The sequence below is a fragment of the Pteropus medius genome, unplaced genomic scaffold, assembly GCF_902729225.1.
Source record: "Pteropus medius unplaced genomic scaffold, Ma_sr-lr_union100, whole genome shotgun sequence".
Classification (NCBI taxonomy): Eukaryota; Metazoa; Chordata; class Mammalia; order Chiroptera; family Pteropodidae; genus Pteropus; species Pteropus medius.
The window spans coordinates 4,071,101-4,092,138 of record NW_024354503.1 but is presented as its reverse complement, the minus strand read 5'-3'; the positions used below and the strand labels follow the sequence as shown (position 1 = coordinate 4,092,138).

Genomic DNA, 21,038 nt, shown 5'->3' with positions numbered 1-21,038 from the left:
TCCATTCATCCACTCATACATCTATCTATCTCTATTTACCTATCTATTTTAGGAGGAATTTGGAAATAAAATACATTCATAGGACTTGAGTTTGGAAGGGACTTTCGATTTCATGAAGCCCAGGTTCTTCATTTTGCTGATGAACAAAGCACGAGACTCAGATAGAAAGTGATTCACCCAGAGTAACAAGGGGCATTTTGATCAGTGTCTCTCACCTCTCACAGCCTCCTCTGTGGCTCTGATTGCATTTAATCACAGCGAACCTAGTGAGCCTGGGGTGGGCCTGGGGGCCTAGCCCAGTTGCCACAGCTGGGCCTACCTAGGAGTGCTCTGCCCTCACCCTTCCTCAGCCTGTGCCAGCCTGTGCAATGCCGCTGGGCGTAGGTGCTGGCTATTAAGTAACAGCTCTCTGGGTTGTTTCTAGGGCATCACAGTAAGAAGAGCTGCTGTCTGTTGAATGTGCTAGACACTGTACTAGGCACCCTTGGGAGGTCAAGGTCAGGAGACCACCATATGCCCAAAGTTTCCAGCTACTAACTGGTGTATCTGGGAGGCCTGGGCCCCGGTGTCTTCATTAGCCAGACTGCCACTCCTGGGGTGGAAGCCTCCTTGTGCTTCTGGGAGGAGCACAAGACAGGGAGTTTGAGGGTCTGGGCCCTCTGGCCAGCTGTGTGACCTCGACACACCCTGATTCCATTTCCTTACCTGTCACAGGCATACCAATACCTGCCCTGCCTTCCTTGTGGTGCGCTGTGCCCTGTGAAGTGCGGTGCACATGGGAGTTGCTGCTGCCCCACGGCTTGCTGCTTCTCCTGATGGTGTCCAATGAGCGCCTACCAGCTACCGCCAGTGTCTGTCTTCCACTTCCCTCCTCACCTCCAAAGAGTGAAATGTGCCCCAAGAGAGCCACCTCAGGACCAGGGCTGGGCTGTGTGCTGTGGGCAGCTGCAGGAGCTTTGATCTCTCCTCTTTGATGTGGAAGCTGAAGGATCAGGTGGGGATCCTGCTCTACTGGGCCAGGATGGTGCTCCAGACAGTGGTGTCTTTGTGAACTCTGCCCTGGGGCATCCACCCACAGAAACCTGTCAGCTCGGAACTGCCTCTTGTGGGAAAAGCCGCCTTCAGGAGAAGGGGAACAATGAGCTTGTCATCTTCAGGATATAGCAGGGCCTGGGCAGCCACTGGCACTGGTGATTTGGGAGTCAACTCAGAAGCCCTGTTAGTGCCTGGGGAAGGAACGGCTTGGGGGCTGGTAGGGGTGGGAGTGTCTGGAATGTGTGGGAAGGGCGTTGTCTTCTGTGGCCCTATAATCAAGTCCCCACCTACTTCTCTCATCCTGTGCCACCTTGTCCTTCGCTCCTTGCTCTCCGACCCGCACCGGCTATGTTTCATCCTGCCTCAGGGCCTTTGCACATATGGAATCCTTTGCCTGAGATTTTAATTTTTCTAATATGTAGAAAATTACAGAACATAATTATTCAGATGAACTGGGTACCCATCTCTGAACAGATAGCAACATTTTGTTACTTTTGCTTCAGAACATTCTTTTTTTTTTTATTGTGGTAAAAAACACATAACATTAAATTTGTCACCTTAACCATTTTTAAGTGTATGCTATTTATATTGTTATACACTAATTCTTTTGCAAAACTAAAACTCTATATCCATTAAACACTAAAAACTATGAACCCTTCACAAATTTGCCCTCCATCCTTACATGGGAGCCATGCTAATCTTCTCTATATCGTTCCAATTTTTGATTTTTAACCATTTGTATTCGGAATTCAAAAGGTGTAAAAAGCTATGCAGTGTGCTCCCCTCCCTGACCTCACTAGTACTCCTCAAGACCATCGAGGTCATCAAAAACAAGGAAGTCTAAGTAATTGTCACAGACTGGAGGAGGCCAAGGAGACATGATAACTTTACAAAATGTGGTTTCCTAGATGGCAGGCCAGAACAGGAAATAGACATTAGAGGAAAACTAGTGAAATTAGAATAAACTGTAGAGTTTAGTTAACAGTAGCATGAAAAATGGACCATACTAATGTCAGACACTAATGAAACTGGGTGAAGGGTGCATAGGAGCTATTGATATTATCCTTGTGTGTGACTTTTCTGTAAATATAAAACTATTCCAAAACAAAAGTTTTTTTATTTTTTTATTTTTTTTATTTTAAAGCAAAGGGCAGGGCAGTCAATATTAATGCTATCATACACATAGACAGACACATTTGTAATACCTACAAGCTTGCATATGCATTGAAAAGCTCAGAAAATGTCCTCTAGAAACTCAGGCCAGGGAGGAGAGGCCATGGCTTGCTTGATAGCTCATTTCTCTTTAATGTTGAATAATCTTCCTGTGTCTGGATTGTTGATTCTTTTGGATTTTCTACATAGACAATCATGTCGTTTGTGAACAAAGACAGTTTCATTTCTTCCTTCCCCATCTTTATGCTTCTTATTTCCTCTTCCTGTCTTATCGCATTAACTAGTACTCCCAGTATGATGTTGAAAACCTGTTGTTATATCTTATACCTGATCTTAGTGGGAAAGTTTCTCACCATTAAGTATGATGTTAGCTGTGGGTTGTTTTTTTTTTAAATTTAATTTTATTATTAGTTTCAAGTATATAGTACATTGATTGGCTGTGAGTTTTTTTTTTTTCATAGATGTGCTTTATCAAGTTGAGGGAGTTTCTTTCTATTCCTAGTTTGTTGAGAGCTTTTATCGCGATTGGGTGTTGGATTTTGTCAAATGCTTTCTCTGCATCTATTGATAAGATCATGTGATTTTTCTGCCTGTTGATGTAATTTTAATGATGTTATTTATTCTGATACTCAACTTGCTTCTGATTTAGCCAGTGGGAGCCTTTTCAGGCTACTCTCTGTCCCTATAACATGCCTTCATCTATCTTTGAGTGTTTTCACTTGCTGGCACACCAAGATGTTCCAGGCTTATCTTATACTTTTCCTGCCTCAGCCCCGAACAGGTCATTTCTCCAAGGATCTCTGGTTCTTTTTAGTGGGGAATGTATTTGTATTTAGAAACCAAGATCTGGGACTTAGGTGTGACTGCTATTTCAGGTGGAGGTGGTAGCAGGTGCTCCCATGCATCTCATTACATTTTTATTTATTTCCCTCTACTCAGGACTGCCCTGCTGCTGAGACATCCTCCTCACTCTACCACTTTGTCCCTGGCCACACTTCTGTGGAAATGCCCTCTTTACTCAATCGGAGTCTAACACTCCAGTGCTAGCCCATCCCCACCCCTGTGTGACAGATACCCTCACCTTGCTGGGGCTTCAACACCTGTTCAGGGTTGCTGCCTCAGGTGGATGTCCTCATCCCACTCCGGCTCTGCCACCCCACTCCAGGCTACTCTCTTTACCTGTTGTTGCTCTCCATGTCTGCCCTTGCCTGGCTCCACTTCACTGAGTGACTCTTGTTCTGAACTAAGTCGTTCAGAAAGGGAAAGGAAGAGAAGGGAAGAGGGAGAGGAAGAGGAGGAGGAAACTCAAAGGAACTTTTTATTAAAGCATAAAATCCATACAAAACAGTGCACAAATACGCCCGAAGTTCAGTGAATCTCTACAGAGTGAACAACATATCCTTGTAACCACCATTCAGATGGAGTATGCACTAAGGGATTGTGCCAGTTGCTGGGTGGAGAATAGATGGAAAAGGGTTAAGAGTGAACACTAAAAGATTCATTGTGTGTAAATGTCCAGGTGAGAAGTCACGGGGCCTTCAACCATGGAGAATATGGTGAAAGATGAGGAGTGGCTGGATTCAAGATTTATGTGGAAGGAAGAGCTCACAGGATTTGTTCCTGGATTAAGTGTGGAGCATGAGGAAGACAGGAATCAAGGATTGCTGAAGACTTTTGACCTAAGATCTGAATACATGGATGCTGCCATTTGCTGAGATGGGGAAGACTCAGAGAAGCCCTCTCTTATCCTGAGAAAAAGCAAATGTTCTCATTTGGACGCATTAGATTTGAGATGCCTCTTAGACATCTAAGCGTAGAAATTGAGCAGGCTGCTAGGACTACCAGACAGTAGTTCTCAGGAGAGTTCTGGTTAGGGCTATCAATGTGAAGGTCATCAGTGGACAGATGACATTTAGAGCTGTGGATTGGGTGAAATCACCCATAAATGAGGATAGGTGGAAAAGAGATCGAAGAGATCTCTTAGCCTTGGGGCATTTGAGAGCTGGAAGAAGAGTCGGCAAAGCAGTCAGTTGCCTCATCTGTAAAATAGGTATAATACCTCTCTCACGGAATCATTAGGGATTGAGTTGATATTAAAGACCCTAATGGGTAATTAATGTTGACTTTTTCTTTTCCCACTTCCCCATAAACTTGCCTCTACACTTTCCATTGTCCCAGACTGTCCTATCTCTCTTACCTGCTTTGCATGTCTCTCCTAATTTTCCTCATCTCTCTCTCCCAGTACTCTCAGTGAAGGGAACATGTGACCCCTCTTCCCTCCTTTCAATGAGGACTGACTTGCAGAACTCCCATTTAATGAACTAACATTGCTTCCTTTCTCCCTTCCCATTACCTACCACCTGTTAAAAAAAAAAAAAAACTATACCATTAGTTTTGAAGTCCTCTGTGTGTCACCCGCTCAATCTTCTCCCCTAACCTCACTCCTCAGAGGTGGTTTGGCCAGATGAATGTGTTGCTGAGAATAAATATTGTCTGCTTTTTGCATTTTCAAACTTTATGAAAATGGAATCTTGCATTCTTTTGTGACTTTGCTTTTAGTATTCTGCATTTCGTTCCTGAGCTACAGCTGTGTAGCTGCATGTAGTTGTCATTCATTTATTTTCTTTGCTGTATGGCTATCTTGCAGTTTATTTACCTGTTCTACCGACTTTCTGGTCGTTTTCATAGTTTGCTATCACGAATGGTGCTGCGATGAGCATTTTGTCCATCTTCTGTGGCCCAGGGACAAGAGTTTCTTAGAGTAGGTACCTAGGAGTGGGATTGCTGCTTCATAGAAAAGGCACGTTGTCAACTTTCCATATAAGCAGCATTGTTTTTCAAAGGGCTTATACCAGTTTCCACTCCCACCAGTGCATACGTGTTCTCTTTAAGATCAGGAATCAAGCAGAGGTATCCTATGACCACCTTTGTTCAACCTCGTACTGTCTCACGATCTTTGATTATACTTAATATGTTTTGACTTTTTGAGTTTGCAAATTTGGTAGCACATTGTAGTTTTATTTGCATTTCTTGAATACTAATGAGGTTGGATATTTTTGCATGTTTATTACTCATTTGGTTTCCTCTTCTGCGAAGTGCTTGCTTTAAATCTTTTGTCTATTGAATTGGTTTGTCTTTTACTTCTTGATTTGTAGAAGTTCTTTATTTTGCCTATGGATGGCAAATATCTTTTCCTAGTTTGTGGCTCGTTTGCTCACTCTCTTTATGATGACCTTTGATGAAGGAAGTTCTTATTTTAATGTAATTAAATTTACCATTCTTATTCTTTATGTCTTTAATCTACCTGGGACTGAGTTCAGTGTATGGTGTAGAGTAAAGATTCAATTTCATTCCCTCTCCAATATGTATAACCAAGTGTCCCAGCAGCAATTATTAAAGAGTCTATCCTTTTCTCATTGATCTACAATGCCAAGTTGGTCATAACTCATGTTGGTATATGTGTGTGTTTATTTTGAGGCTCTCTATTCTTTCCATCGATCATTTTGTCTATTCCCATGTCAATAATTCATCGTCTTAGTAATGAATAGCCTTAAAATAATTTTTGATGTCTTTAAAACCATGCCCTCATTTTGTTCTTCTTTTGAAGTGTCTTTGTGTTTTGTACTTCTGAGTATATTTTAGAATCAGCCTGTATGTTCCACAAAAAGAATTCTACTGAGGGTTTGATCAATCGAGGGAAAACTGATATATATTTTTTTATTGTGTCTTTCCATGGTATTTCTCTCTATTTATTTAGATATTCTTTATTTTCTCTACAAAGGCCTTGCACAATTTTTGTTCAATTTAGTCTTGGGTACCTTATATATTTTATGTGAATTTTAGAACCAGAAATTTAATTAAAATTTTAACTTTAATTTTTTGATGCAAAATTTTAATTGTAAATTTTGATCATACTGCATTTTTCAACTTACATTCTTAAATTTTGTTGCCGGTATTTAGAAATGCAATTGAATCCTAGAGATTGATTATGTAGTCAGTGATTATTCTGAATATTCTTTTATTAATTCTAATAATTGGCGGCATTACATTTTTTATTTCTATAAATGATACTGGCATTCTAGTTTGGATACCTTTTGTTCCTATTTATTGCATAAATACATTGGCCAGGAACTCCAGTAGAGTGAAGATTAGACGGTGATAATAAGATCCTCTCCAGTTTGTGATCTTAAAGAAAATGCTTTCAATGTTTCACCCTTGAGTACAATGTTTGAAGTAAGGCAGACTTATTTCTTCTCTTTCTCATTTTCTCTCTCTCAGATACTCTTTAACAGATTGCAAGATTTCTCTTTTTCTTACAGTTTGCTAACTTTTGAAAAAAAATCATGAATGAATATTGAATTATATCGAATGACTTTTTCTGAATTATGAAGTGACCATATTAATTTTCTTCTTTAATCTGTTGGCGTAATAAGGCATATTAAGTAATTTTTAATGTTACACAAATCTTGAAGTCCTGAAATAAATACAACATGGTTCTGATGTACTTAATACCTTTTTAAATTACTCATTGTTGGATTGGGTTTGCTAGTATTTTATTTAGGATTTTTCATCTGTGTTCATGAGTGAGACTGGCATGTAATTTTTCTTCCTCATGCTGTTCTAAGTAGGTTTTAGAATTGAGGTTATGCAGAATGAGATGAGTCTGGGAGTGTTCTTTGTTTTTTATAACCCTAGAGTAGTTTGTATAAACTTGAAAATATTTATTTCATATATTTGCCGATAAAACCAGCTGTGTTGACCTTTTTTTAATGAGAAGATTTTTATGAAAGAAAAATTCTTTAAAAATTTTAGGATTATTCAGAGTTTCTATTTCTTTCTGAGTCAGTTTTGGTAACCTATACTTTTTTCTAGAATTTGTCCAATTCAACTAGCTTTAAAATTTCTTAGCATGTAATTGTTTATAATATCTGCTTATTAGCTCTTTAAATCCCACAGCATCTGTAGTTACATCCTCTTTTTCATTATTTATTGTTGTTTATTTCTTTTTTTATTAGTTTTGCCAGATTTTTTTTGTTAATCTTGTTTCTCTTTGCATTAATTTTATCACAGCTTTTGATTCTGAAAAATTTCTAATCTGCCAAAAGTTGTAAGAATAATGCAATGAATGCTTATTCATCTTTTACCTATATTCATCAAATATTAACATTTGCTACATCTATGTTCTCTCTCTCATCATTTTTTTCAGAATAATTTTAGTGTAAATTAGTGAAAATGGTACAACTTTACCTTGAAATCATTACGCACATATTTCTCAAGAAGAACATTCTCTTACATAATCACAACACAATGATCACACTTGAGAAATTTAACATTGATAAAATAATATTATCTAATATATAGTCCATATTCAAATATTCCCATTACCACAATAATGAGCTTTATAGTTGTTTTTGTCTGTTCGAAGCCCAGAATTCAATCAAATATTGCACATTGTGCTACTAAAATACATTTAGTTATCCTGTTTCTTTACTCTTCTCAAATCTACAACAATTCGCTAGCCTTAAAAAAAACTTTTATGACATCGACATTTTTGAAGAGTGCAGAACAATTACAGAACATTCCTCTTTAGGCCAAATAAGACGTCCATTCTCTAATCTCTGGGACCTGTGAATATGGCAAAAGAGACTTTGGAGATATGATTAAGGGATCTTAAAATGGTAAGAGAAGCCTAGGTTTTCCAGGTGAGCCAAATCTAATCACGTAAGTCCTTAAAGTGGAGAATCTTTATTGGCCAAGTCAGAGAGAGATGAGATGGAAGGAAAAAAGGAGAAATTCAAAGTGTGAGAGACTTTACCTGCTGCTGCTGGTTTTGAACACGGAGGAAGGGGCTATGAGCCAAGGAATGTGGAAAATGGTCCTAAGCTGACAGATAGAAAGGAAAAGGGGCTCTCAGTCTTAGAACTGCAAGGAACTGAATTTGGATTTTTATTTGTTTGTTTGTTTTCTATTTCTTTTGCCTTTTCTGTTTGTTTCCCCCCCTCCCCCCTTGGCATTTTGGAGGGATTGATTATCTTTCTCATTTTCTCCTAATCATCTGTTTGAAAGTTATATATTTTATTGTTATTATTTTAGTCATTACTTTAGAAACAATGACATTTGTCAACTTAGCCAAATTTGAAGATTAGTTGCATTATCCTTTTTCTCCAAGGGAAAATTAAAACTCCATCTCTCTCTTCCAAATTTTATTGTTGTGACATATTTTAACTCTACTTTAATTTTTTAATCCCACATGGTATTAATGGTTTGGTAAATCTGTGTTGCTTAGATTTATCCATATAGTCACCATTTTCCTTGCTTTTCATTCTTTCTTGCTTCTGTGACCTTCCATCTGGGATTACTTTTCTTGTGCCTAAAGGAGTCCTTTAGCATTTTAAAAAATGAGGATCTGTTTATGACAAACTTGTTTAGTTTTTGTTTGAGAATGTCTTTATTTTAGTCTCATTTTAAAGGATATTTTCTCTCTATATAAAGTCTAGTTATGTTTTTCCAACACATGGAAGGTATTATTCCACTGACTTTTGGCATCTCCTGTGCTGTTAAGAAGTCAGCTGTCAGTCTAATTGTCATTGACTTAGAAACCATCTATTTGTTTTCTTTGGCTGCTTTTATAAATTTCTCTTTTTCTCTGGTGTTTTGCAGTTTCATTATAATGTGTCTAGGTGTTAGAGTTGCCAAAAAATATAAGATGCTCAGTTTAATTTAAATTTCAGATAAACGACAAATACATTTTTAGTATAAGTATGTTCCAAATAGTACATGGAACATACTTATACTAAAAAAATTTCTTGTTTATCTGAAATTCGACCTTAAGTAAAAGTCTCATATTTTTATTTGCTAAATCTTGTAACACTCTTAGGTGTTAATTTCTCTTTATTTACCATGCTTGGGCTTCTTTAAAATCTTAAATCTGCAGCTATTTATTTTCATTGTTTATAGAAATTTCTCGAATATATTGACTGGCTCAATGACCACAATTTCTTCAAATATTGCCTCTGCCCCATTCTTTCTCCCTTTGCATTCTGTAACCATGATTAGGTGTAAGTTACAACGCTTCACACTAATCTCTATGTATCTTAATCTCTCTTTGATATTTTTCACCTCTATAATTTGTTTCATTCTTTTTCAACTGCGTTTAATTTGCTGTTAAACTCATCTACTGAGTTTTACATTTCAGTCATTATATTTCTCATTTCTAGAAGTTCTTTTTTAAATCCATAAAGTCACTTTTATAGACACTCACTCTTATTTTTTCAATACCTTTTAAAAAATGTCATTAAATATGTTAAAATTAAATATATTTTAAATTCTATGTCTGATAATTCAAGTGTTTGAGGTCTTTGTGGGTCTAAATCTACTACCTGTTGTTTCTACTGATGCTTATTTATGATGCCTGGTTTCCTTGTGTGTTTTGTAATTGTGACTATGAGCTCATATATCAGAGTTTTACCTTTGGGTAATCTTTGAGACTGTGTTGAAGGTGATTCCTACAGAGGAGATTTGCACTGACTTCTGCCAGGAGTCTGTGGTCATTACTGGCTTGAGACTTCTTTAAAGTAAATTCTTGGCTTGGTATTTTTGGACCACCCAAGTAGAGTGAATTTAGGCTACGAATCCTCTTATTAGAGTTGGCTTGCAGCTACAAATTCTAAGAGAGAGTTTTTTTTCCCCTTCCACTCATTGTCAATGTTGAGTATAAGCAATTTGCTTTGTAGTCCCCAGGGAGTAGAGAGTAAGGTAGTTTTGTTCTAGCTCACTTTGACACCAATGTGTAACTTTTGCAATCTTGGTTTTATGTTCTCTTAAAGTCCCCGCCTAGGGTGGGCTCTGGGTTTTATCCTTGATTTGTACTTTGTGTAGCTTCAGAGCATCATTAACAAGTATTCAGTTCGTTTTTGATGTGAATGTGCCTTATGTTTTGAGAGTTAATTGATGGAATTAAAGTTTTTTTTTTTTTCCTAGCTGGTGTATTTGGTTGTTTTTTGGTTGGAGGGTTTAAATTAAAGAGTATTTAGTACTGCATTTTGCTGGAAGCACAAGACCCTGCTTTCCACTGTTAGCAATTTTTTAGTGAAAACCTGTGAGATCAGTTCCTGGGTGGTTTTCTCTTCTTAATATGTTATTATTTTTGGATGTGGAAGTAGAGGACACTGTCAGATATAATTATTATAACATTGACTCTTTAATTTGAGCTAGCATATTTAGTCATTCACTCATCATTTATTCATCAAATTTTATCAAGCCTCTGTTAGGTCCTGGGGATTCAGGGTGAACAAGGCAGACTCAGCCCCAGTCTGTCCTCCTGAGACTCACAGTCCAGTGACTTGAATTTATAGTATAGTGCTAAACACTTTTTGTGCATTATTTAATCTAATCCTCATAACAACCCTGTGGGTTATGTACGGTCATTTTGTAGATTAGAAAAAGAAGGCACAGAAAAATTATGTAATTTATCCAAGGTCAGAGAGCTAGTAAAGAAGTGGATCAGGGACTTGAACCCAGGTTTGTCTGGCTACAAAGCTTTGGCCTTGACCATTATGCTCTTGGTTATGCCAAGAGAGGGCACCGTTGAGTATGCTAGGGAGAGAGGACACTCTCTTACATGTGTGAGGGAGATGCAGGTAGAAGCCATTGTTAGTTTTCTTAGGATGAATTTGGATGATAGGTCAGGTCAACTCATGATCAGAGTCTAGAGTTCCAAGGTACAGGACTGAGGTAGATGAAGGTTCATTTACCAGACCTCAGTAGCTATTTGTATCACAGTATATCATTGGCGGTTGTGGAGGACAACCAGGAAGAAAGAATTAGTAGCATCCAGAGCAGGTTGTGGTGCTGCTGTTGTCATTTCCTTCTGAAAAACGCTGAGTCTGCCCTTACATGTGAGGCTACCTGGTTTCCTGGATGGAAAATCAAGAGACCTTGGTGGAAAAACCTTTCCCCTCACTGGGCCTCAATGTCCATGAACTCTAAGTGAGCTTTATGCTTTGAGGATGCTATGGTCCTATGATTCTGTGAGATGCCCAGAGAGGGGCCCTTTTCTGTGCCATGTCCAGGTGGTAGAAAGTTAGAGAGCAGGAGGCCTATCTTTTCCGGCCCCAACTGGTGTCTCAGTTTTGGGTACAGTCAGGTGAAATAGCACCACATGTCTCAATCTTACAATCCATTCTTCCCAAACCAGCCTGAATAGCATCTCTTCTGGGTGGCCCTCCATGATCATCATGCTGCGAGATTCCCAGAATGCTTTACCTGGGCTTCTTCAATAACATCTTCATTTCCTTTTTTTGCTAGACTGTCGAGCTTCCTGAGGGTCAGAATGGGGTCTCTTGTTCCCCCGTACCTGACCTCCAGCATCTAGAGCAATTCCAGAGGAGTGCATGAATGATAGTAAATTGGCTCTTTTGTCCTAAACAATTCTATCGACGTATTTTAAAGTTAGGTAGCTTTTCTATATTATACATAATATGAAAACATTTTATATAGCATAGAAACATAGAACAGTATTTTATGAGTTTTAAATGTTCATGGTAGAAATTTTTATATGTTAGAATTGTAATGATGGAAAAACCACCCCTTTGGTCCTTTCCGCCCCTACCCCCATCTTCCCATCAAAAAACAACAAACAAACAAACAAAAACCCCAGGGCAAGGCGTTGTTAATGTTTTGGTGGATTTCACTCCAGTCTATCTTCTGTCTGTGACCACACTGGTATCCCGCTGCATTTATAGTTTGCTACTCTGTGCTCATCACTCGGGAGTCTTTGGACGACTTTCCCCATATTCCTCGTGTATTCTTTGATAACATGATAGTGAATGGCTATTGGGTACTTCAAACCTTTTGAGGTCCACATTGTGAAGAGCTGAGCTGCACAGAGAACCTACCAAGAAGCTTGTGAGGTCTGGGAGGTTGGAAGTCCACCATCTCCATCACCTCTGTGGCTGCCATTTGTGAAGTGCCCACTCTGTGCCCAGGCACTGGGTAGTTCTTCCTCTAGTACCCTGAATAACTGTGAGGAAATGTTCTATGGAGACAGAAAATCTGGAAGCTCAAAGAGGCGCAGTGGCTTGCTGAGAGTCAGGCAGCTGGTCACCTGTAGGTAAAGATGCCTGTTTCCAGACCTCCTGCAGTGATGCATAACATTGCTGCTGGCAATTGAGAGTGCTGTTGGACACACCAGGAAGAAGGAAATAGTAGCATCTGAAGCAGTACCCTGTGGTTGGGCTGCTGCTCTGGCTGAGCCGGCCACCCTAGGAGGAAGAATTAAAACCTCTCTCAGTTTGGTGCTGCAGCTTCCTGTCTGGAGCCTCCCGCCTCTTTGTTCAGCAGTTAGCTGTGAAGTTAGCTGGCTCCGGAGCACAAGCTTGCAGCTCTGTGCCCAGGGTGACAGTGAGAATGGAAGGGAGTGGGAGGCGGAGGGCGCCCAAGCAGTGACACGTCTCTGATTGCTCCTCTCCCTGAAAGAGTCTTCGGTGATCCATTAGCATTGAGAAGAAAATAATTAGTTGGCTAATTATGAAGGGGGAAGGACACCCCCCCCGCCCCCGCTTCCCCTGCCCAGCTATCCAGTTTCTCCCAGGGACACAGAGAACCACTGTCCTCCCCAAGACCTTTCCCGCTATTGTTCTTCTCCAGAGACTTGGGGTTTCTCGCCTGTGTGATAAAGACGCCCATCTGTGCTGGTGGGGACACCATTTGTCACCCTCAAAAACTGGGCCAAGAACACTTGGTGGGGGGGTTATTGTGCGCGGTAACGGCTATTACATGAATTGGCATTCCTTTCCACCACTGGCTTAAAAACTTCCTGCTTATAATTAGAACCATTTCCAACTGTTCTGACATGTACGAGGGGTGGGGGGGTGGGTTGTGATGTGGGGGTGGGGGACGGCGGGTGGGCGCTGCCCGAAGCTCAGCAAGCTGCCTAGGGCAGAGCCAGAAAGCCAGGTTCTAATCCCACCCCTGCCACCATGGCTATTAGCTGTGCTCAGCTGAGAGTCCCAGGATTGGAACTCTCTCGACCATAAAAGAGTGATTGCTCCCCTCTCTGGTGAACCCCACCTCATTTCCTGATTCTGTCTTTCAGGGCTAATTTTCCTTTTTGCTGGGGAGACATAGTGTGTGTGTGTGTGTGTGTGTGTGTTGTATGTGTGTGTGTTTTTGTCTGTGAGTGTTGCAAGGGGCCATTCTAGCCCAAATCCATAAGATGTTTGCATTATGATATATTTTCACATGAAAATGTTAAATTTTTAGGTGAAGGGACTTTAGAAATCATTTAATTGTGTGATTTTCAACTCTTATGAGACTGCCAATAAAAACACACTTGGGCCCCACCCTAAACCCATTGAATTAGTCTCCCAACTCCTGTGGGTGCTTTGAAAAGGGCTCACAGGTGTGGTTTTCTTTTAAATTAAACTTTTCATTATGAGTTGTAGATTAACATGTAGTTGTAAGAAATAATACAGAGAGATCCCCTTTACCTTTCACCCAGTTTCCCCCAGTGGTAACATCTTGCAAAAAACTATAGTACAGTGTTATGATCAGGATATTGACATTGAGACAGGCAAGATTCAGAACATTTCTATGGCCACAATGATGCCTCATGCCTCTCGTTTCTAGCCACATGCACTTCCTTCCTGCCCCCATTTCCTCCTTAACCCCTGTTAACCACTAATCTGTTCTCTATGTCTATAGTTGTGTCATTTTAAGAATATTATATACATAGAATCATGCAGTATTTAGACTTTTGTGATTGACTTGTTTCATCAGCATGATTCTCTGGAGATTAATCTGAGTTGTTGTGTGTATCAATAGTTCCCTTTTTGTTGCTGTGTAGTATTCTGTGGTATGGATATACCACAATTTGTTTAACCATTTACCCATTAAAGGACATCTGGATGGTTTTTAGTTTGGAGTTGTTACAAATAAAATTTTCTAAACATTGATGTACAGCTTTTTTGTGTGTGTGGATGTAAGTTTCATTTATCTGGGATAAATGCCCAGGCATACAAATGCTGGGTCGCATGATAATTGCATGTTCAGTTTTTAAAGAAACTGCCAAACTGTTTTCCACAGTGGCTGTACGATTTTACATTTCTCATCCGCAGTGGACACGTGATTCAGCTTCTCTACATCCTCATCAGCATTTGATTTCACTATTTTTGGTTTTAGTTATGCTGATAGATATGTAGTGGTATCTCATTATGGTCTGTAAGTTGCATTTCTCTAATGGTTAATGATGCTAAAGATCTTTCCATGTGCTGATCTGCCATCTGCATGTCCTCTTTGGTGAAATCCCAGGCTGTTCTGATGGGCAGTGCTGGTCACACACCAGGTCTGGTCCAACTCACTGGGCTTAGTTCTCTGCCCAAGAGAGCAGGCTCTCTCCCGCTGAACAGTGCTGCTTGTCAATAAACAGTTCCTGCTTAGGTCAAACCGATGCTTTGGGATTGTACCCTCTGCCTATTGACATAGTTCTTTTGTTATTTGCAACCTCTATAGGAACTTAAATGCCGTGTAATCTGATACTTGTTTCCATCAGGAGAATTCTTGCTGGTGTCTCTGGGTCTGTCACTCAGACTCTCATAATTGGTGTATAAATGAATGGTCCTGTGGTGTTTGGAACAGGAGCCTGTCACAATGGAAAAAGACAGTGGCTAGGAGGCCAGAGACTTGAGCTGTAGTTTTCACTCTGGGTGCTTGCTGTGTGACTTTGGACAAATCACATACCCTCTCTGGGCCTCAGCTTCTTCAGCTGTAAAGAGAGAGGTTAGATACATCAGACATGGCCCCTGCAATCCAGTGTACACAAGTCACATTTGTAACAAATCTTTATTTGCCGTAAGGAAGGAAAATGAACTGCTCAGGGAAATTTAGTAGAGGGAAGTTCGTGGTCTGGTGGCCGGGTGAGCGACCGTTGGAAGTTCGGGAGAAACCGCTGCAGACAGTTCGGGATGCCGATGAGCAAATGGTTAGCCGAAAGAATAGCCGGAAAAGAAAGCGAAATGCCGAAGGTGGTGGAAATGAAGGAAGGAAATAGGCCAGTAGGGAAGGAAGGAGGGAAGGGAAGGAAGGAAGGTAGGGCCGGAAGGAATAGCCGAAAGAATGGCCGGAAGGAAGGAACAGTAGGAATGAAGGAAGCCGAAGGAAAGAAGCGAAGGCTGAAATAGCGAAGGCAGGGAAGGAAATGAAGCCGAAGGAATGAAGCTGGCTGAATAGTATGAAGCCGAAGCCGAAAGAAGGAGGGAGAAAGGGACCCCTTCCCATTTTGAAATGGCCTCAGAGCTCACTCCTCCATTTGCCCAAGAAATAGCTGGTCTAGCCCAGTGGGTCCCAAACTTGGCTGGCCATTGTAGTCATTCGGACAAGTTGTAAGAATATTAGTTCCTGGGTTCCATCTCAGAGACTCAAAGTTAGGAAGTCCAGGAGAGGGACCTGGGAATCTGTCTCTAAGAAATGCCCCAAGGAGGTCTCCTAGAGGCTCTTTCACAGACTGGTGGTGACTGAGAACATCGGCATGATTTTGTAAAAGGCATTATTCCCTGTCATTACAAGTGATGTCCCACCCTGGCATATTACCATAATCATATTGACATTAATAAGAACGGGTGATGTTTATTAAGCACTTCCTATATGCCAAGAATTGTTCTAAGCATTTACACACTCACGCATGCATTATCTATACTCATTTGTATGAGTATGTACACACACATTCTCCTTTCGATAGCCATGGGAAAGGTGCTAGTAAAGATCCCATTTTACAAATGAGAGAAGTGAGCACTTGAGAGGTTAGGTAAGTGGCAGAGGTGTTTGTACCTGGCCACACAAGGTGAGGGCAGGGCCATAGCTCAGGCACTGGCAGAAGGCTATAGGAACTCAAACAATACTCAATGACAAGTGTGGCATCAGGAAGCACCCTTAGCTAGTTCTTGTTGTCCTCAGATAGGAGGACATCTAACCCGTGATAACAGTCCACTTGCCATGGCTTCCTTCCCTGTCTCTGAGACTTCTGCTTTACGGACTGAAATGAAGTGTGTGGCAGTGAGGGCCAGACAGCACCTTCAAACCCAGGGGACCAAGCTCCCTTCAGGCCAGCAGTCACTTCTTCCTGCCTTTTGTCCATGGGAGCTTCCAGGTTGCAGGGCTCTGTTGGGCTTCAGCTCTATGATTGAGATAAATGTCAGACCCCATCTGGGCTTGAGATGTGAGAAGAGGAAATGGGCTGACTTTGCCGCAGGCAGGGTTTCAGTTACACACCAGGGGCTTTCTGAGGTGGGTTTCAGAGGGAGAGGTTGGTGCCATAGCAACTGCTTGGGCTCTAGGACCAGCTAGGCCCACAGTCGGGTCAAAGCTCTTTGATGTCAACCCAACCCCTCCGATCTTCATTTCTCTACCCTGGAGGTAGGATAATGACAGTAGCCCCTGGCTTGCAGGCTTGTGTGCACTTAAATGAGACAGGGAGTGTAAAGCACCTAGCACAGGGCATAGCACATGGAAGTATTTAATAAATGTCTGTTTATTATATTTAGAGACCTTCAGGGGCACATTAGATACCCACTTTTCATTATTTCAGCCTCAAAAATAGAAGGGTGGTTCACGCTACAGGAAATGAGCATTCATTTTTTCTTTTATCCACTAAATATTTGTGAAGTGTTAACTGCTCAGGAATCAGTCTAGGGGATACAGCTATAACAAGGTGGCCACAGTCCCTACCAGCTAGGTGTCTCCTGCCTTGTGGGGGGCAGCGGTGACATGCCCTAGGCTGTGGTGGGAAGGCATAAGGAACAGGCACTTGGCAGCAGGAGCCCATGCCTTTTTGGGGTGGTAAATGGCTTCCCAAGACCAACTCCAGACCTCCAGGGAGGGTAGGAGCTGGTGAGCTGGGATCAGGGGTAGGAAGTGGGGTGAGGGAATGGTGTTCTAGGCAGAGGAAACAGCAGTTGTGAAGGTTGAGAGGGGAGAGGAGGTAGGTGAGGCCGCCAGCAGGAAGACTGGGAAGCTGTGGGGCTGTCTTGTTTATGAACCCTCGTGGGGACGGGAGGTGAGACCAGCAGCCCCACTGAGACTTGAGGGGCCCAGGCCAAAGCTCTCGCTGGCTATGTGAGACTGCATCTTTGCTTTCAGCCCCTCGGTGGGAAACAAGCCCCTACCTGTGTCCTAACTTCCTGTGTGTGTGCGTAAGTAATTCCTGGTCTTCACCACTATTTTCTCTGGATGGTATTTCTGCTCCAGATATACTTGGCACCCTTCTCTCTGCCCATCCCCCATCATTTAATTTAAAACCATTCATCTAATTAGCATCTGTCGGGACCGTTTTGGTGTGGTTTTGCCTGGAAGGACTGGGCTACATTGGGCGACATCTTGGATTTTCTTCCAGCTCCAAGATTCCACCATTGAGTTCCCACATTTATTTTGGCCCAAGAAGGTTCCAAGGCAGAGATCAGAGACCGGGAATTTGGGAGCCTCTGTGTCTCTGGGGCTGACTGTTGACAGCAGGGTTGAGTCTTTTGCCCCGTTGTTAGCCACTTCTCCATACAGAGAGCATACAGATCTGAGTATCCAGCTGACTTAGGGAGCATTGAGGGGAATGTAAATTTGTGATATGTTTGACATTTAATTTCCCAGCTTTCTTCCTCAGTCTCTGAGGCTCCTCTCTATCTACAGCCCCCACCCCATCTTTGTTTTCTTAATACTCTTTTGCATTTGGATTTCTTGACATCCATAAGGAGAGGTGGTGGCAAGAATCAGCAGGGCGCTCCTTCTTCCCCTGGGTCCTTTGTGCTGCCCTCTGTGACTTTAGCTATTTGATCTTCTCTGAGCCTTCCTTAGGTGCTTTTGTTCCCAAATTCACTCTGACTGCTGAATCACGCAGAGCTATTGAAAAACAAGGGCCCAGAATGTAGAATTAGAGATAAGTGTTTGTTTCCTGGACCCCTTCATGTGTCTGTTGTTTCTTGGGAAACCATTTTCCTTCTCTGAGCTTCTGTTTCAATAATAATAATAATAATAATAATAATAATAATAATAATTAATAATAATAATAATAATAAAAAAATAATGCCTGACATTCATTGTATTTACTCTCTGCCAAGCACTGCGATAAGTCTTTTCAGATCGATCTTAATAAATCCTTACAGTAAACCTGCTGACATTATCATTTCTATCTTACAGACATAGAACTGAGGCTTAAAGATTATAGGACAGTCTCAGGGCCAGAACTTGAATCCAGGCCTATGCGGTGTCAAAGCTCATGTGATATTCTGCGCTAGGGTTGTTGTGAGGTCGCAAGCGATTGAACCTGATTTGCCAACTCTATAGTTAAAGATCAGTGGCTGGGATCCCAAAGACTGGAAGAAGTATTCCGAGTCCCGGCACTGCAGTACTTGTGTCCTACGGCAGAGTGCAGTGTGGATAGATGTTAATTAAGAGGATGAATGAGAGACCAGAAGGAAGCAGGGCAGTCAGTAAGGTTGTACTCTGTGGTTGTTTTGCTACACGCTGTTGGGTTTGCCAGCTTTTGACATCATCCGTAATGTCACAGTAGGGATCTTCTTTGCAAGCTAATGTGAGGGTTGGATTTATTTCATCAGGGTTAGACTACATTTTCGGGGAATCAGATATTTGGATTTATTCTTTTTAGGGTCTTGGGAAGTGGGAGGTAAGATGATAAACAGTCACTGGAAAAGCATCGTTGTTCGTAGCTTGTTATGTCCCAGGCTGTGGAGACCTTGCCCTTGGGTCAGGAAAACAAACGGATGTGACTTGAAGACAGTATTGAGTAAAAAGGACCATTGAGACTGAGTCACTTTTCTGACCACAATTCTCTTCAAGAACATTGTGGCTCTTTCTTATGATTGGCCGATACACTAGAGCCTCACCCAGGTCACTCTCTTTGGGGCTATCCTGGGGTTGGGGAGCGGTTAAAGCTGCTTCTGCAGGAAGAGAGGAGCCATGTGGAACCTCCTTGAATGTGTCCGTTGGGCAGGAAATAGTAGCTCAGGAGGAAAGAACACCCCGGCATTAATGTGCTTCCTCAGAGGAAAGAAAAAGCCAACTCTATGGGTGGATGGAGGATGGGGACAAGAGCGGGGACTCTGGGCTATGTGATCTTGCATGGGGCTCAGGCTCCTCATCTTTAAAGAGGGAATGATGGTCCCTGGTCTCTGAGCTTCCATTGTCTCAAGGGGATCTCCAAAGGATGACCAATCTGAGTTTTTTTGATTGAGAACCTGGCCTGGCTTTGCTTTTGAAAAGATCCATTTTGGGGCTCCATTCACTATATTCAAGTATACTTTATAAAGCCAAATGACTGGCTCTGAATCTTCATGTAATGTGTAAAGATCAAGTAGAGTGAGAAGGAGTAAGGAGCTGGACACCTGGTCGAGTGGCGGCCTGGGGGCCAGTCTAGAGAATAAGAGCCGTGGGAGGCCAGAAAAGGGACAGCATAGTGTGTGGCTGGGGAATGGAGCAAAGGCTTTCTTAGGTGAGAACTGAACTAGAACAGGAAAGATGGACGGACATCGGAGTCCCCCGCCCCCCAAATTCTTTAAAAAATGTTAAGAAAAAACATTCGAAGCAAACATTTCCTCCCGTTTGTGCCCTCAATAAAAGGCACAAAAATATCCTCAGTGAAATGGATGTGTCTGGAGGCAGCTCACTGTATCAGACAAGAAGTCTCCAAGGACTCGGGGACTGGTGGCAATGGGTCCTGTTCTCCAAGACTCCAGGGAAAGAAAGGGAATCGGCCACTCATGTTGACCTAGCGTTTTGCCAGTCCAGGGGTACTGTAACAGTAATGAGATTTGGGGGTGGTAGATGGGCATCGGATGTAAAGTACCACAGGAGAATCCCCAGTGGCACCAGGCCAGTGAGAACCAGACCTGGCCAGAAAGCTTTAAATTACATTATGGGACTCCTCTGTGAACCTGAAGAATCCAAATCTCTGGGGATGGGACCCTGGAATAGAAGCCAGGTGATTCTGATGCAGGCCTGGGGTGAGGTCTGTATTTGAGGATCCCTCTTCTGGGCCATTTACCATGTGAAGCATTTGGCCGAGACCTTCTAAATTTCCCCACCAGCCTCGCTGTTCTGGAGTGACCCTCTGAATTAGGCCTATGGCTGTGATCTTGTAGGAAAACTGGGTGGCCCCTTTCCTCACATTTGTGTGGGGTCTCCGACACTGCATCTCAGCAATTCTGGCCCACAGGGTAGTGGATCCCCCTGGATCCTCTCCAAGCTCTTCTCTGAAGCAGGAATAATTTAGCATCCACAGCCATCCTTTGTCCCAATGGGGAGAGAGCAGGACATGGATAAATGCAATTGTGAAAGCAATTTTTCTCAGATCAGGATCATATAAGACAATTCCTGGGCATTCAAATTATTATAATGAGCTGAGTTCCACTTCAAAGGGGCTAATTTAATAATAGGAAGAGCTGGGACTCCGAGGGATTCTAATTAGATTTCTTTCCACACCCCCCTCACATTTTTCTTTTCTTTTTTCTGAAGAACAGCCAGGGCTGCTAGATTGTGTTATGTTTGGGTCCAGAGTGAAAAAACTTGGAAGCCAGGCCTGGCTGGGGAAGGCCATTCATCTGACTCCAGACTGACAGCCTAGATCCTGCTCCCAGCAGGAGAGGGGTCTGGCTCCTATGAAAGTCAACAGGATTTAGGGTGGCAGGGGTATAGAGGGATGAGAGAGGGGGTCGGGTGGCAGAGAGCTTCCTGTGCTACTTTGGTGAGATGAGGGAATAGGGTGGGTTAAGCAAGTGAGATCAAGGGCCAAATTGCCTGCGTTTGAATCCCAGCTCCTCCCTTTCCCAGCT

The 21,038-nt window shown here is 42.1% G+C and overlaps 1 pseudogene; it reads right to left on the bottom strand.

The window, feature by feature from the left end:
• Positions 1-1,676: 1,676 nt before the first annotated feature.
• Positions 1,677-1,789, bottom strand: LOC120596468 (uncharacterized; annotated as a pseudogene).
• Between the last annotated feature and the right edge of the window lie 19,249 nt (positions 1,790-21,038).